We start from the raw sequence: 19091 nt of genomic DNA on the forward strand, positions 1-19091 counted from the left end.
AATTTTCCAGTGAAGCGATGAGAATCTCATCTCCATTACTGAAGGCCCATAACTTACACGAGAGCTACGCTAAGTGTGTTGATACAGACTACATATGAAAGATGTATGTTTGCAGTCCCTGGTTTATGGATCACTGTTTTGAAAACTCTAATTTGACATTGTCACTGTCGCCATCTTGGTTTTCCAAAGCTGGATATTGCAGAGAAAACCGTATATGTCCGTGTGGTTGTGATGTATCCACCTACTGTACACAAATATGGACCCAAACTACATGAAAACCACGCATTCTTACTTTGTTTGCACACAATTCAAAAGTGAGCTGACTTGTGAACTGAAGTTCCTGTACATATTTTGCTAATAATTTCTTAAATCCTGCAGTTAAAGCAGAGCAGACGAGCCACTTCACTGTAAAAACAGTAACGAGCTGCGAGCTTTACTCTGCTGGCTTTCCAGCTCACGGCACCAGGCAGCCACGCATGATGCTCTGCGTCGACCAAACGGCGCAGAGCCTTTGCACACGTTTTTTGGGCGTGTCACGTGATGACTTATGTGGTCCGCCACATAGTAGATGAAAAGTGAGGGTTGAAAAATTACAAACAGCACCGCAACAGCCTTAAGAAACTGGGCAGGTTTCAGCCTCCTCAGCACTGGCCAGGCCCAGGCACAGCCCCATTGGAAGGGAGGTTTAGCCCATTTTGGCTTATGTTATGATATTTAATGTGAGGGATTTGAGAGGAAAGCGTTTCATTTGGTAGGTTGCGGGCTTGATCTCCAACCAACATGTCAAAGTGTCGTCAGGTAAGATACTGAAACCTGAAGTGTGGGGTGTAATACAACTTCGGTTGCAAAATCTACGAATTGAAAAAAATAAATAAATAGAGGTAAATGAAGATAACATGGATTTGTGTGTGTAGAAATCTGAGAAATGAGTCTAAAATGCATCACAATCATTAAAATGATTCAAATATTGGAATAAAGTCAAACGAAAGTCACCGTGGTTAGAGATGGGGAGTCTTGAGCTGTGGGGCGTCTAATTGGGGAACAAAGGTGCGTTGTTGTGGCTGCTGCTGCTGCGGGTGTGTGAGGTGGTGACGTCTGCGTGGGGAAGGTGTCCGATTCCTCCCTCTCCGAGCTGTCCACCTTTTTAGCTCCCGCTCCACTCGGTAATTAACACCTGCCTCCTCGGTGTGGCAGCGTGGCGGTGCTGCGCCCAAAACGCCCCGAGCGCGCGTGCGTTTGTGTGCGGCGACGGGGAGGTGTGTTCAAAAAAGGGAGCGATTGACAGTGGCATCAGAGAGGCAGCATTTGTGTGTGAATGTGCAGAGATTGTGTGGAAAGGAGGGCTGAGGTGTGGTTGGTGGCATCGCTTCAGCGCGCGCGCACACACACACACACACACACACACACACACACCACTCTGGTTTAAGAAAAAGTGTCGTGTTTTCCTTTGAGCTTGTGGCTGTGTGTTCTGGGGGCTCCGTTTACCCCCTCCTTGTGAGAAAAAAAAAAAAACCTGTGAGTGGTGACATAAGAGCAGAACAAAGAAACAACCTCTAATGGAGACCAGCTGCGCTGATACAACATTTTATTTGTTTCAGTTAAAGCTGCGATCTGCTCTCCCACAGGTCAGTCGTTGGTCCAACTTTTTGGGGCGATCCCGTCCCCTCGCCCTTCTCTCCCTTCCTCCTTCCTCTTCCCTCTCGACCCCACAGGCTTCGGCCCACCTTCACGGGTTCTCTGAAAGCTCTGCTGTAGTCGGACGCATCAGAGAAGTATGTCTAAGCTGGAAAAACATCTCTGCTCACGGCCCTCAAACTGTGGAACTCCTCCTCCCTCTGACATGTATTCATTCATTTGTGCAATAAATGAATGGTGACATAACACATGGTGCAAGTATTACGCACACCGAACATTCTTGTACATTGACTTTATTCGTTCACTATTTCCGTTTATTGTTGGCTTCGTTGTGCTATTTTCTATTCAAATTTGTACATTTGTATTATTTGTACTTTTGTTATTGCTGTTATTGTTTTTTTGACCCATAACAGAGCTGAAAGAGCTGAAAATCCTTCTCCTGAAGGATTTCTGAAGTCCGTGTGAATGTGAAAATGCAAAGTCTGCTTTGGTTAGTAGTTTTAGCTCCCAGGTCTATGACTGGAAGAAAAGATTTAAAAGGAGGAATTGACAAAGGCTCCGGTGATATAATTTCATCTGCAAAACTGGTGGGGGAAGAAAAAGAAAAAAAAGTAAAATTTTTCTGTCATTTCTAGAATTTCACTGATTGATTTAATTTTTGAATTTTTTATTGTTTTTGTCATTTTGTCATCAGCTTTGTTGGGGAGATTCACAAAAATGAAAAAAAGAAATGAAAAACAAGTGGTTTTTCATTTGAAAATAACATGTTAAAGAAAAATACTTTTTTCGAAAAGAGGGAAAGAAAATGATTGAATTAATACTAAAAGGGATTTTCGGATCACGGTGACAGGTTTGAAAGTCCCAGAGCGGTGATGGGACCTCAAACATCTCCCAGTAAGCGCTTCCCTTTCCTCTGTAGGTGTGTGCTCCTGGGTAAGTGTGTATTTGTGCTGCAGAGGAAGGCGTGCGTGAACCGACATCCATCTCTGGCCGGGTCGGTGTAGCAGCATCTGGTTTCTTGGATCTGACTCCGTGTGTTCGGGTTGCCTGTTTAAGTCTGAGGGGAGTGTCGGGGGTGGTGGGAGGGGTTTGTGGGTGTGTGTTCACATGTGTGTGTTTGTGGGAAGGAAAATAGCACAGTCATCTCATCTTGCTTCCCCGTCATCCCGTTGATTAAAGTTTGGAGTCTTGTTGAACATTTTTTGGTGTTTTTGTCACAAATTTGATCTTTTCTTTCTTTCTTTTTCTTCTTCTTGTCAGACTGAGATCATTTTAGCTCTTCACTTGAACTGCTTAAGTGATAATCATCACAATATATTGTTGCGAAAATAAGAGAATAACCCGTCCTTCCCAGTGTGTAATCTTGTCAAAAGATCATCTCAAGCTATTTCAGGTCAAGTTCTTCTCCGACAGGAGGGGAAAAGTTTAAAGTATTTATGATATTTGCAACTTAAACACAATCAATAATGCTGCAACAAACGCTGTGTGAATAAATCATATTTAACAAAAGAAAAAGGAATCCACATTATCTGTGTGTGTGCACATATGTCCAGTGTATGGATATGTGTGTCCGTGCGCTGCATGAGAGGGTTTATGATTGTACTCTGTGTATGAAAAGCCAGAGTTGAGGTTATGTGGGCCCTTGGGTGCCGGGTAAAAAACAGTCCTCCTACACAATCGAGCGTGGAGCCATAATTTAGCCCGCGGCTCACCTACCCATAGCCACCTAATGCATGCTGGGTATTCAGATGTGAAACACAGTACCGGGAGGCTTTTTGTGTCCTCTTGTGTCAGACTGTAGGACACGCAGTGACTGAAAGCAAGCGTGGTGTGTGATGGGTAAATGTTAGAAGACGGCTGAGTAAACACTGCTGCTGTAAATGGTACGACTTTGGTTTGAAAATGGCCCTTCATGATGTTTCTGGGAAATGTTTTCTCTCTTGTGTTTTCCCCAAACCGCTGTGCCATGGATGCCGGGAGTACAGCAGCGTTTCATTTTAGAAAATGTACAAATGCGTCACTGCAGATTTGGAATAGTTGCCTGAAACACAGCATAGTTATTCTGAAAATGAAGAAAATCTAGCCGTCTGACGTGATGGACGTTACATGGGAAGATGGGCTGGTTCTGAAATGGTTACCACTTTTAAAAAGACATTGGAGGATTTTAAAGGAACATCTAAGAACATGAAACGCAATCCAAAAACCAAACCAAGGAAAAGATGGCATTAGCTTCCCCAGTGTCTTTTATCTGCATTCTATGAAATATCCAGCAGGGGGAGACCTTTATGGCTGCAGCTCACGTTCGCACATCTTGTTAGAACGCGATATCCATCTTTCAATTTTGTAGTCTTTGGTTCAACTGTGACATTCCAAACCCGAACACTGACTATTAGAATTTCTAAACCTAACCTTGTAGTTTTTAACGCCTGATGCTAGCCGACTGTGACTGAGAGCAAAGTCGAGGAGTAAAAAATATTTAGCAGATGTTGGACTGTGGAAAGTTTTCTTTAGCTGTAGATCAACTCATCTATTTCGTTGGATATTTGTCAACTCCTGTTTGAGTGTAGAAAAAGATAACAGATAGAACTGACTACATTCTCTCTGAACGAATAACTCGACCAAAAGACTCAAACGGATTGATTCAGACTTGGGCTACACCTGTTGTCCAGACATGGAAAGCCTTCAAACACGTCTTGAGTTGCAGCAACGTCCACTTACGATGCACAAACTCACAATTTGTTCATTCTTTTCTTTAAGATAGTGCACATAGTGACTTTTATGCAACTAACTCCTTTCTTGCAGGCAGTTGAATTTCTTTGTTACTTCCTGTGAGTTTTTAGTCGTTGGATGGCTTCAGAGTTCGGTCTTTAACTCTTCCTGGGCCTTAATGGGTGAAGAAGTCATGTCTCTGTGCTGGCTCCTATTTACCAGAGTTATTGCTGCTCTCGAGGTGGGGGGGGGGTTAGCATTTGTTTGGCCAGGAGCCGCTGAAAATAAGCTCCTGAGCAAAATGAGAAAGAGAAAATAGAAAGCCTAGCAAATCGGACTTTCAGGAGTTTGGAGATGGGCCAACTTCATCAGAAATGAACAAAAAAGAAAGGATGGAAAAAGACACATCGGGATGAACTGTGCACATACATAAAAAGGCCTGTGAAAATATTGAAAGTGTTCCCGAGCCAAATATCCCTTATAGACACAACTGTACATACATCTTTAATTGCTTATCAGGCCTTGTGTGGTGAAAGTGGAGGTTGGCGGCGTGTTTATCATCCCTCAGTCATTCTCTAAATCCTAAAGCCATCTCATCTCAAGTAAACCCACATGAAGCACCTGATAGAGAAGAGAGGAGGGCAATGTGTTGAAACAGACAGGAAGATGGAGAAAAAGAGAAGCTGCACTGAAAGACAAACGAGGGAGAGGGAGAAGTGTGTGGCGGACATGTTGGCGGTCACGCTCTGCTGTCACCTTCTTTTTTGACCGGAATTCATCCTCCCCTGGCGCGTTCCTCCCATCTGTTCCTCCGCTGAGCAAAACTCTGCAGCTCCTACTGCTGCATGTCGTCCCGCTGTCCTCCTCGCATTACTGACAAAATGTTTGGGGAAAAGACTCTTTTTTTTTTTGTCTTTTCCATGTTTCTGCTGCATAGAAGCCTTTTAAAACGTATCCAACATCTTCATTTTCAGAGAATTTGCCATTGTGGTGGTTGCGTTGGACACGGAGCAACGTTTCAGAGGATTTTTCCCACGTTCTATTGTCTTTATGAGTTGTGAGCTCAAACGGTCTTTCGTTAGCAGAGGTGTGGCCTTCTCACCACTCCTATCGTAGAGATGCAGCATCACTGAGGCCAAAGTGCAGGTCGTTCCTGCTACGCTGGTGGACAACATGTTGGAATCTTGGTGTAAAACTACCAATATGACCTGAGAAAATTATTAAAACAAACAGCAACTGTTCTACCTACAATACTTTAATCAATTTAAAGCTCATGGATCCAATAAAATAAAAGGTAAAAGCATTTAAACCGTGAGTCTGTATGTGAAATAGATTATCATGGCCGTGTTAACATAAGAATAATGTTGGTGTAGCTGTAACTTTGATATCAGCTACTTCCTGTTGGTTAGGGATTAAATTATAATGCAATTTATATATAGATTATTATCAAAATTTTATATGTATACAAATTGTCTGTAAACGTCTCAAAATGATTGAAGATAAGCCTCTCTTGCTATCGTTTCATAAGAATTATAGTTTCATCATAATTTACCGATTTAAAATACCCTTTTTACAAATTTTATTCTCCCTTAAGAAAAGAAATTCCTGTTAATTGGCTGAATTATTTGCGGAACAACACAATACATTAATGCATAAACAACAAAAGTCAGAGGAGAAGTAAGAGGAAAGTATATGATAAAGTTAGTTTCTTTGGTTAAAAAAAAAGGAAAATAAAATTGTCTGGAATAATGACAATGTGGACGTTGTTTGATATCTCCAACTTAACCACTAGATATCAGTAATTGTCGCGTGTTGTTCCTTTAATATGTACAGCTCGATTTGAAATTGAGGAGATAATAAAAGGTGTGCACCTGTTTTATCACGACACACCTAGAATGTTTGAATTGACAGTTATTAAGACCTCAGCCACGATATCAGTTTCAGGCTGTGGGTCTCAGCTGTTATCCATGTGACCTTCAGAGGATTCTGCGGATGCTGGAGATTAACAGCTGTCCAGAAATTGGGTGTTATGATGTTCATACCTCATTCTGCTCTGGGAAAATTCACGAAGCCACAACCCGAAATCATATCAAAGTCGAGGGATTTGTCTATGTCAAAAAAAAAAAAAGTGCAAAAATATCTGATTTTGTTCAAACTTTTGTCATGAAAACTGTAATCATTGACGAATTGACCAAATCCACTGTGCAGCAGCTGCTGGAATATGAGCACAGTCAAGACTCGTGAGAAGGTTAACATGTCCACACACGTTATGCGGTGTGTGTGTTCAGCCTCTAATAACCTTTCTACCATTACAGAACATCGAAAAGACATTCAGCTTTTAAACCCGGCAATCTAACCATTCATTTAGACGCCAATAATAAACTTAATTTAAGCAAACGTGAAACTTCAAGGAACTTCCTGTAGAAATTTCACTTGCAGAATAGACCTGTTAACGCTTCTTTCGGGCTGTCTGGACAAGCTAATGTCTAACCTTCATCCAAAATATGGGCGGAAAAGAAGCGTTGGTACATTTTTTTTTCTCCCTACCTGATAACATCTATAGTTTAATTTTGCACTGTAAGAATATTTACGCAGGAATCACACACCTGACACAAAATGCTCACGACACATCTGTGTTTCTGAGTCTCTATTCCAGTTGTCACAAATCCATTTACTTTTTTGTTTTTGAATTTTATGAAAAGAAAGCCCCACCTTCTTTCTGAATCTGTTGTTTCCGTTGAATGCACAGCAACTCTTCGCCATTTTAGACGTGTTTTCTGTGTCGCTCCAGACAGTCGGCAGCCATTGAGCCAGCTTTTTCTTTTTGCCACTCGGTCGCTAAAAGTGGGCGTAAACCGAGTACATCCTGATGATAAAAGAATTCATACAACAGATCTGAATAAAAACAAGTACATTTGGAAAATAAATGCATTTTGTGATGCAATCTTAAAGGTTCAGTCTCTAAAATGTAGTGACATCTTGTGGCTACAATTGTAAATTACAGCCAACTGTAACCCCTCCACCTACTTCCAAACTACCATGCCTGAAAAATGAGTACAGGAATGACTGAATAAAAGAATTAATTAATAAATAAAGAAATGAATAAACAAAGAAGGAAAGTAAAGGCCAGCTCTCGAACTAATGTTTGGTTTGTCCCTTCTGAGCTTCTGTACTAACCTGCTTTATTTCAGGATATGAATTGCTCATTCTCAGATAATGGAAACCCAGTTTTTTTTTTTTACTTTTTCTCCCTTAATTGAACTATTTATTAATTTATGATCTTGGCCCCTTTGGTCCTCCATAAGCAGCCTCACATACCATTTGTATGAACACAAAGAAACACAATGTACAAAATTTCAAATGTTGCCACTTATTATTTTCTGACTGGCAAACAAACTCCAAACCTTTGACACCCTCCCTTTTTGAACCTCCTTTTACAGTCTTTACAGCACAGAAGGAGAAATCTCCCTTTAATATTCCTGCTTCAAGGAAAGCGATTGCTTTAAACATCACTGGAGGGACAAAAAAAGTCATCCTTGTGTTTTTTTTTTCTTCTTCTTCTATCTGCTGAAGACATCTTACTGAAGAAGCGTCTTTGTATTAACTTTTAAAATTCCAATTACAAAGGAGGTTTAAGATCTCTCAGCGGAGTTTGACTTAGACTCTGTGTTTGATCTCCGGCTCTCCGCAGGGACCCCCTCGTCTTCCTCCTCTCTCCTCTCCTGCCTCTTCACCTTCTCCCTCCTCTTATTATTCTGCTATCACTCTTCCTCCTCTCGGTTTTTTTCAGTCTTCCTCTCTCCCACTGCTTTTCCTCCATTTCCACCTTCCACTCTTCATCTCACTTTTCTCTGTCTTCTCATTCTGTCTCATGCCTTTTGCTTCTTTGTCGTCTTCAATATCTTTTTTCTTTCATCTCCCCTTTTCACTCTTCTTCAGCTCTCTTCTCTCTACCCTATCATTTCTTTTCTTTTTCATCTTCTCCACCTTCTTTTATAATTTCCACCTCTTCCTCCTTTCTCTAAAAGAAAGCTCTTTCTTCCTTCCACTTGCCCTCCCTCCTCTTTCCTCCCTTTTTGCCCCCCCTCCACTATTTGTTTTGGCGCTTCTGCCGTCCAGGTCTTCCTCACCTTTCCTCTTCTTCCTGCTTTCATATTTAATTGATCCTTCTCTTCTCTTCCGGCTTGTCTTAAGTTTTTCATCCTCTTGCTAGGCTTGCTTGTTCCCTTCTTTTGTCCTTTTCTCTTTTTAAACGTTTTCTTTTATCTTTGACTCTTCCTCTTCTTAATCTCTTGTTGTCTTCCACCCATCAACCTCCATCTTCCTCTTTCTCAATGTCTGTCCTCACGGCTGGTCGACGTGTCTTCTTTTCTTTCTCTTTTTTCTCGTCTTCCTCTCTTTCTTCCTCACTCCCTTTCATTTTTCATTGACTTTTCTTTCTTTCTTTCTATTCCATGGATACAATAGTTGTTTTACTGGATGTGAAAAGGCGTGTGTCTGTGTGTGTGTATCTAGTTTGTGTCAATTTTGTGTATTTTGTGTGTGATCAGCGGGCCTCCAGTGGCTGTTTAACACTCCCTTTGTGGCTGGAATAACAGCCGACGACAGCTTACACCTTTCTTAATACCTCCACTAACAGTGTGTAGACAGCCTAGCATTTGTGTGTGTGCGTGTGTGTCTGTCTGGGTGTGTGAGCAAATCTGAAGCTACCTCGCTACCTATTCGACTTAATAAAGGAGTGTCTCGGTAACCATTACCCCCACAGCCATGCAGAACAAATTACATTTAATGGGGTTTCTTTGCCCCCACAGTCGGTTTCACTGTTCGCTTCAAAATTTCAATTTAGTGCTTAATGCTAAGGTTTCCTTCAAAGTATTATGGAGCAATATTATCCCAATTACGTCGTCTGCGAACATTAAATTAAATGCATTAGCACAATATTGGAGAGAAAGGCAGCCGTTTGAAACAAGTTCTGTTCTAAAGCGATGCAGGCAAATGATCCGGGATATGAAAGCCGCGCAGAGAGGCTTGACATCGAAACGCAATTACGTTTGTTGTCTTACAGTTTCATCACTGCTGAATCATTTACTTATTTCTATTCCATATGGATTCTGTGAAGCTAACACTGTCTTCATTTAATGCGGTGCAAATTACTCAATGAGCACTGGCGGTGTGCGTCACACTGTGGAGGCTTCAGTCAAAGTTACTGTGATGAGAGTCCACAGAGGGAGGTGAATCTTTGCCTCGGGTCCTTTTCTTTTGTGTGTCTGAGAAGGATTTGGTGTAGCTCAGCTTTTTCTGTTTTAAATGATGCAGATTGCTAACTTAAATGCCTTTGTTAAAGTTGTCACGATCAGATGTAGCTCGGTGTGCAGTAGGGATGATCATCATGGCTTTACTGAAGGACAGTGTGAGGAAAAAGTGTCTTTTTTCCCGACTTAAGGATGTCTTTGAAATGTCTCCAAATAGAAAATTCACTTCAGGGACATCTTCATGAACAGGTTTGAAGTGAATATGCTTGGCCAAGCTGCACATGGCTGTAATCAGCAGAGTAGTGGTCGCTTACCGGAAATAAACTTTGAGGCAGAAGACACAAACGGAAGCAGTTGCTTTGGGCCACATGGGAGAGAGGTCTCTGGGAATTAATTTTAGTTGGGTACACAGTTATTCTTTTATTCCAGCGAGTATTGGCCACATTTATTCTCTGGAAGGAGAATCAGATTATATGTCACGTGAGTAAAAGGTTTGTTACCTTAACTTATTTGCAAAAGGTGTTTCAGCACAAAAGACATTTTTTTTTTTTTTTTTTTGCGAAACTGAAGAAGCTTTTTCAATTGTTGCTAATTCCATCAACCTTTTTCTTATACACCATTTCAAAATGTAAATGAAACCCGGTCCATGTCTGCCATGCCAACTAGGGACATTGTAATAACTCTTATACAATGGACTCTTATAGAACAAATGAATGTGAAGAACTCCTCGCATTGCTGGCATCTTAACAAACAATGAAGCACTCAAACACACCTTAGAGACAAACCAATGATGCGTTACACATTGAAAATCCGAAAAAGACTAATGTTCCCATTATTGTTGACTTGGTGCCCCTAAGACCGTGGTGTTGATAGACTAATCACATTGGATGCCAAGCAAAATGCCACAACTCCAGTGTTCGCTTTTTCTTTGTTACGATTCAAACTTGATGCACGCAGTGGAGGTGAACAGGGAAACAGGAGGGGTTCATAGTTGGTTGCGCTCAGTATTCTGTATTCTGTATTTGTATGGTATGGTCCTGTAGAGTCGCAGGAAATCCAACCCCTCCCTATATGTGCCAGCCTTAATGCCACCCAAGTTCCAGGTGTTGTTGATTTGATCTCGATGCCATTACCAGTTTCTTTTGTCCTATGATTGGACCAGTATGGGATTGGACTAAAATACTATAACAGACAGATTTTATTTTAAACCCCTATTTTGCTTGCATTATTTGATTTGTCACTTTTAAGAGGAAAGATGACAGCAAATCAGTGTAAGCCATGTTGTTCTGTCTTTAAATATTTAAACAGAGTAGAAGAATCAATCATAAGCTGCATCAAAACTGTTGTAGAGGCACATGATCGCCCAACTCCTCACTGAGACTATTCATGATGATTTTTCTGTTCATAATCGCAGTGTGAACTGTTACATCTAATCTATATTAATGAAGTAACACAGCTGATGTACAGTGTAGTCATGGATACGTGCAGCTTGATCACTGAATTAGTTGATGTGTCATAAAACAAACCTGCTGTTGTGTCTCCTACCTCCAAACCATGTGTGTAACCCTTTAGTGCCCAGCAAGAGGAAGAACCAAAACTTCTAGTCGAGGAACTAAATAAAAGAAAAAAGGGAAGAAAAAAAAAAACAGATGGCTGGACGAGGACCAAGTGTGGAGTGGTCACATGACGGGCAGCATGCCACGGAACTTCCTGCTCACTTTCCCTCTCTGTCGCAGCAGTTGGTGTCACTACTTGCGCCGTCTGCGTGAATTTGAGGTGCCGGCTGAACAGATTGGCCAGTCGGCGAGGATCACTCGGAGAAAACTCTTCTAATCTTCCACCGGCTGCCTCGACCACAATCGTGTGGAATAGTTCCTTCTTTCTTCGTGTCTCTGCTCAGTACAGACTTCTTTTCTCAAAACTGTGTCGAGGGAGGGCAGAGGATTTAGAAAACATGTCATCACGAGCTCCGTTCCAAAAGAAGAAATCCACCATTCTGAGAAAAAGAGATACCTCCTCTAACAAACAATGCATCTTTTAGGGATATTGCACCCAAATATTTACCACATGTGAGACAGTTGCCAGTCTGGAAAGATTAATTCCCGTGCTCTCTTTAATACAAATGCAAGGGAAAAAAAGAACAATAGGCTAAAACATCAAATAGGCAGTCAGTACATGATGGTATTAATGAATACCTTGAAATAATGTAAGCCAAAAATCAAGGAAGAAACAATGTGTTACATTTTGGGTGTTCTGTGGACAGATTATAAGACATTGTTCCCCTGTGGGGTCCACTGTTATTTTACCCATTCTATTTTCTGTTTTTGCTTCCTTGTCACTCCTCTAGCCGTTTTATGGACACATAACAACGTAAGAACAAAATATTATGTAAATACTCCAGTTGATCCACTTAAACTTCAGCCATTTCTGACTGAATTCACCAAAGGGGCTATATTTGTTCCAAATAAATGCTGAATCTTCTGCAGGTTCCACTTGTGCCGCCATAACAGCTGTGACCCGTCACCGGGAAACTGGCAGCACATCCTTTGGGACCTGTGGGTTTTGAGGTTGGGCCTCTTGGGATCCAATTGAGCACTATTATTATATCTTTGTCGTGTTCCTCAAGCCGCTGCTGAGCTGTTTTTAAAGTGTCGTGGGAGGCTGCTGCTGTAAAAGAATGCTGTTGCCATGGAGAGGGGTGTGCATGGTTTGCAACAATGTTTAGGTGGGTGGTACGTGTCAAAGTACTGTTTGCATGAATGCCAGGACCTGAGGTTTCCCGGCAGAACATTACATTGTAATGATGCTCATGTGTTATTCACCTTAGCGGGCAGTGGTTTTAATGTTGTGGCGGAACAATGTGGAAGAAGGGCTTTTGTTCGGTAAATTTAGCCTTTCCAGTGGTCAAGTGTGCACCAAGCAGATGTGTTATCCTTCGTAAAATCAACAGGCTGTCAAAGTAAACTACGCAAAGGGCTTACAGTAGATTGAGATTGTTTATTTCAATAAAAACACTTGCATTGAGTCCTTCAAGGGTTTGTCCTTGGACCTGTTTTTTTTTTGTTTGTTTTTTTTTTAACCACAGCGATTACTTCTTGACCATCTTCTTCATGCCAACTGTGGTGTCTGTTACTACTGATGCCCTGAAGATGCACTGTCTTTCTGTCAAACCCGACATCTTTAGTAACCCTAAACCCTTCAAGCCTTGTTCACCTTTGTTCCAAATTGGAGATCTCTGTTTCTTTTGTATCACAGTTCTGTTCTTGGGATCTGCGCTCAATGTTTTGCCGAATATTTGCCTCTCCACCGACACTAGGAACACTTCTACGAGTCATGGTATCATTATCTTATTCGGTTCATATTGTATTCACTTGTTTTTGATTGGTTAATTTGGACCAAACACATCCAGGTACTCTCTGAAGGTATAGAAAACATACCTCCAAGGGCTTTTCTTTTGTTTGCGTTCACCCTGCAGATAGACCCATAGGTGGTAGATTAGTGAAATTCAAGTTGTAATACCTTCATTACAAATGGGCTTGACATAAACCCTGAGCTTCACTGTTGATTCATTCCTGTGTAACAGTTGGCGGTCGTGTTCTGCTGGCTGTGCACCTGCGTAGTCTTGACCAGTCACCATAGAGTTACGTCCTTTCAATCAATCGCTCGTAAATTTGCATCACAAATCGGTCCCCTCATGCTGGGGAAGTCCCTACTTTGAGTAAGAGATAAAGAAAAAGGGCAAATACATTTAGTTCTGTCGACTGCAGTCGGCTGCACTCAGCCGTCAATAGTTATCAAAACAAGGACCAGGCTCCTGAAGTCAGGAAGCACTTTGTCTTTTGAGAGATTTGGCGAGAAACAAACAGACACAAAATCTCTTCTTTTTTTTCCCTTTAGAGTGCAGTAACTCCTTCTTTACTTGTGATCTATTGCCCAACTGCTTCCAGGGTGAAGCAGCGCGCACCACCTTCCAGTAAGATTCAGTGCTGATTTTAAAAAAGATGCATTAGTCAGCCCTGTTCCTGTGTCCATTACATAAATAGCTCAGCTGTTGCTTCGCTAGTTTGCTGGTCTCATTTTGTCAGATCTGTTGAGTCTCAGTGTTTGTTTGAACCTCTTCGTAGAGCTTCTCTGCTTGCTCATGTCTGTTCATGTTTGTATACTCTAATCATATATTAGAATGTATCATACTCATGTTTATTTACTGATGGAGTGGAACTGAAAACTTGCAATGTATGTACAGTATATCTGAGTTTGTGGATTTTTGTCCCAGTACCAAAGAAAGTTGTGATGTTGTGTCAAATATAACAAGACTACAATGGTCTGCAAATCTCCACAAACCAACATTTTAACGAATAGAAAACGTCAAATATTGAAAAGTTTGGACATTTTACTAGTTGATGAAAAATATCTCTCAGAAAAGGTTTGGATGGGAGGCTGGAGAAGTAAGTGGTATTAAGAAGAAACGGCTCGATTAACCTGTTGCAAATAATCAGTAAGACTATTTGGCATGAAAGAGCACCTGAGAGAGGAAGAGACTCACTCAGAATGTTGTTAAAGGAAGAGGGGATGGTACACAGTGGTACACAGTGGTTAACATGGATCTGTCCCAACTTGTTCTGAGACATGCTGCTGCCATTGAATTCAAGATTAGATAATATTTCTCATTAGTCAAATGTCTCATTTTTAACATCAGCTATGTTTTCTATTTTCTGTGGTAAATCAATGGCTGTATATAAATAAGTACATGTACATATATGTATTGATTTATTTGTTTTACATTTCATAATGCATCTCAACTAGAAATTGTATTTCCCTTTTCCTTTCTCAAAAATGACTCTGACTTTCATCTCTCTTACTTATTTCCTACAGCGTTCCTCATGCGTTCAGCCCGGCGGGCTTTTTCTTTTTCTTTTTCTTTTTTTTTTGTCTCTCTGTTTTATTTAATTTCTCTTTCTGCCGGCCTGAGTACGAAGGTGGCTTCCTTGATCGCCTCTGCAGCCCGCGGCGTGTGTAATCTCTCCACTGCCGCGACTCGAGGGTCACGACTCACTTCCTCCTGGAAACTCGCCTTCAGTGAGAGGAGACTCGAGATGGTGAGAACACCCCACACACACAGACAAATGCATCACATAACACTATCAGACCTCACTCGAGTACTCGCTACCAAACACATTTGGTTTCGGCTCACAAAACACACCCCCCATCACACTTATGACTCCTTTTTATTTTTTTATTTAGATTTTAAATAAGTCCCATCAGATAGACGCAAATGAGTACCAGACAATATAATTGCATGTTGAGGAGTGTGAACATATCCTGTAAGTTAATTTCAGTTTAACTTTGCCAGCATGATGTTTGGAAGAAAATCATGCAGCCACGCGATTAAGAAAAGGAGTCAAATCAGAGAGAGACAGAGGATACACTCTGTGTATTGTTGCATCTGAAAAAAAAAAAGATGAAAGAGAAGAAAAACCACGGCCGTAAAACCGCGTGACGCCAACAACTAACGACTCCATAAACTCAGATGCGACGTTGCTCCTCTTCAGCGTCTCAAACAGCTTCTCGCCTATATTTTTAATAAGAGCTGCAGTAAAACGCAGTGCAGCTCAGACTTTGGCTCTTTATGAGGAACACTCTTCCTTAAAAAGGGCCACTGTGTCAGTTTGATGTAGTAAATGTGCAACAAAGGTGCCCTGTGCTGCGCAACATCTGTGTAATCGGCTGAAACGGTAACGTGTCGCTTTTATCAGGGGCTTTACACAACTGAGGGAATCCCCCAAATGTCCAATAATGCTTAGCAACTCCTCCAACCTGCACAGTTTTACAGAGTCTGTCCCAGCAAACACGACTCTATTACTCTGTTGTAACAGTGGACCCAAAAGACCTCCATGCCAGGCATAATATGACAAAGGAGTCACATTTGATGCTTCAAAGTAAAAAAAAAACAAAAAAAAACAAAAACAACTTTGGTTTTCACAGCCCTCCCTCATGCCTGAAAGTGATCGTTTAGAACTGAAATCTGGCCTCAGACTTTTGGCTCCTTGTCAAAATCCAAAATGTGGAAAATAACAATGAAACGAGCAGAGGTCAGAGCAACAGGATGGATTTCCAAAATGCAGAGGAGTTCATGTCTCTGACCTCTGAAGCAGACAACAATCGATAAGAAGAAAGCCGAAGAACAGTCTGTTCTTATTACAACTGTTTTAATGAATTCAGGTCATATTAATAGGCTGTGATGGATACTGTATATTTATGTTTATTTGTACATATATATACACATATTTTTCTTTGTCTTGGGGAGCACTCTGTGGGCTGACAGTGACACCTGTCTTCACACTCTAAAGGTTCTCTGCATATTAAGTAAAAATAACTTCTGATAATACATTTCTTCAACCTAATCTGATTAATCCAGGCGACATCACAGCCAGCATGCCCTTTACTTATGTCTTTTGCTCTTGTTGATTCTGAGGCTACTGGAGGTAAGCCAGCGGTTATAAACCACGGGTCTTCTGTTCAGTGGGCAGCAGCAACAGCAACAGCAGCGGTTCAAATGCCACTCGTGGCATGTCTTCAGCAACCTTGGAGAGACATGTAAGGGTTATTCAAAAGCACAAGTAGATACTTTACTTGTTTTCATCTCAACTTTGAGACGAACAAATCCACCGAAAATCCTGATTGTTGAAATGATGAACGTTAGCTGCCAGTCTCTTGGAACGTGAGGATTTCGCCCTTAAGCAGTGGGAACCAAAGCGAGTTGATTGTGTGCGTGATTAAAGGCCAAATATCTGATCAGTATCCACAAACCGCAACATCTGTCCAACTCAAATACATCTGTGCCCCCTCAGAGTCGTGTTGACTCATCAGACGATGTAACTCCTGTTAAATGTTAGGCTCGATACACCCATGCGGCTCTTTGGAAGAATGCAACAGGCCACACTCTGTATGAACTACTTGCTCACTATATGAGCTTGTCTTGTGTCGACTAAGGATTACAAAATGGGGCCCCGTCTTCCCAAAGTTCCATATGTTGGCTTTTATGGGGTCAAAGAACAATTTTAATGCCTCTGTATGTTTTATATGTGTCATTTGAATGAAATAATTCACATTTACACCGAGGGTGCTACTTTTTCCAATGCTCAAGTCGGAGCAAAGTTTCAATAAAAGCACTTCCTCTGGGCTCCTTAGTACACAGGAAATAACTGTCAAGCCTGAAATGGAGGGATCAGTCACTGTCGCATAAGTATGTGATAGTGGCGATGTTGTTGAGTGTGGTTTTAATGTCATACAGCCGCGCTATGTGTGATGAGACATGAGTTCGAGCAGCAAAAGTCTCCACTCTAAAGATGACTCTCGTGCTTCTGTGCTTCGGAGTTCAGTCAGTGGAAAAGTGATCACGTTTGGAATGATTTAATGTATCACATGCATTAGACACCGTGTACCTCTGACTCCTCCCACGTGCATTTAACTCCTCCAATGAGATTAGGCCTTTGTCTGCCCTCGCAGCAGCTCTGCCCGCAGAGAAATGAATGCGTACAAGTGAAACTCCGCGGTGCGACAAAGCCACACTGGATTTATTAAGATCCACTCCAAAATGTACTTGTGCTTTATCCGGCGGAACACCAGAGCACCGTTTATACCTCTTGGCTCTGCTGTGGCTCTGCGGCTGAGGAGAGCAGCACCCAGTGTACTTTAAATGTGTGAAATGCGGCGAGGAGAGGCAGCGGGGACCACCAGGTGCTGCCTCTCCACCTCGAGCCGGCCGAGGAGCGCTTCTCCTCTCCAATAACCCAAAGGGCTGAGATGCCACACGCAGCAGCCGAGCCAAGAGACATTTCAAGTGTGTACTTCAAAGGGGCCTCGGATTATGTTCACGCACAGTCTATCCTGAGGGGATCCTTTGAAGGGAAACTTACTGCAGAGCCACTGGTGGCCGCTCAGTGTGTGTGTGTGTGTGTGTGTTTGTTTGTCTAAACCCATTTTACTCACCGCTCCTGCCACCACGCTGTGGCACTGGGAGGAGTTTCTCCAGCAAAAGTTTCAGTCCAAACAGAATTTTGAAGTTTTATTCCGAAAAGCAAAGTGCATCTTGGGTCAATTAAGATTCTCAATTAAGTTTCCTGGACAAGGAGCTTACCGACGGGAATTTATCATAAACAGCAAAGTTGTCGCTCAGCCCTCTCAAATGTGATCTTCCTGTGCGTATCGCATGCATCTGAATATGACAAAAGAGATTAAAGATGATGATTTGTTCTTAAAAGCGAAAATAAATGTGAGCGTTTACCACACAGACCTTCAGTCTTCTGGTCATGCTTTGACCAGCCAGGAGTATGCTGACCGCCACTTGTTTCCTTTTTCATTCCCTTGTAGTTTATTTCGGTTTATGTAGATTGTTGAGCTGTTTTTTAAAAAAGTTTTAAAATGCTAATTATCTTAGCAGCCACAGACTTGAATATCTCTAATTGTTTAGTTATCATTTAAATCAAACCTGTCCATGAACTTTTATCTAAAAGCGTTCCAACGTTTCATTTATAAAGACCATGGGATCAGGTGCTTGTCAAAAAAAACCATTGAAAATCCACTTTGACAACCGAGCAGGTTTCTACTGACCTGCTGTTCGATCAACTCCTCTTTCAGTTCAGAGTTTCAGCTCGTGTCACGGCAGAAACGCAAAGGTAGCAGCTGACTAGTAGCTAACAAATTGCACTGTGCCGAGGGGAGGCGAGCAAACATCTGCAGGACACCTGCGCCGGTTGATGCCAGGATATGAAACACCACGGAAAATAAGGGATGGTAAAGGGGGGGGCGTCTGGAAAAGGGAACAACAGCAACTCCGGCAAGCGATTATCATAATTAAAGCAGCATCAATTAAAGGGGTCAAACGCGTCACGGCGGCCACCTTCCTCTGCAGATGGTGGATATGTGTTTAGGACTGCTTCCTCTTTCCTGAAATTGAGCTGCAGTTTACCAACACTGTGAGATATATACACATACAGATGTAAGAGCAGGGGGACATGCAAGGAGTTTAAAGGTCCAATATTTCAACGTCTTGTTTCCTGGGTGAGAGACCGTCGTCTTCAGGGAAAGGTTGAACCAGGAAGTCACTTTGTTTTCTCCAACTTTTGCTTTATAACGATGTTTGATGGAAATCTTCGGGGCTTAAAAAAGTGTCATTGTGGAGGTGCCAAAAGCTGGGGGCCCTCTAATGGCCACTTGAGGCCGGCGCTCGTTTTAAAATGCCCCAGAATTTCCAGCAGACATCAGCATTTCTACTACATGTTCTTAAGCGTCACCTTTTATGTGCAAATTCCCTCGATCTGGATAAAACTGCACAAAGAGTCGCTCGGTAATTTGTTCTTAGAGTTTTTCTTTCAATGACACATCTTTAAGTCTAGCCTAAAAGGCACGATGAGACCACGTTTATCACTGGAGTCTCTGATGTTTTGGGCTTTTGAAAATGTCCCAGTGTGCCCACGTGATTTAAGCTGGGAGCTA

This window comes from Leuresthes tenuis, unplaced genomic scaffold (genome assembly GCF_036924035.1).
Source record: "Leuresthes tenuis unplaced genomic scaffold, fLeuTen1.0.hap1 SCAF_1, whole genome shotgun sequence".
Classification (NCBI taxonomy): domain Eukaryota; kingdom Metazoa; phylum Chordata; class Actinopteri; order Atheriniformes; family Atherinopsidae; genus Leuresthes; species Leuresthes tenuis.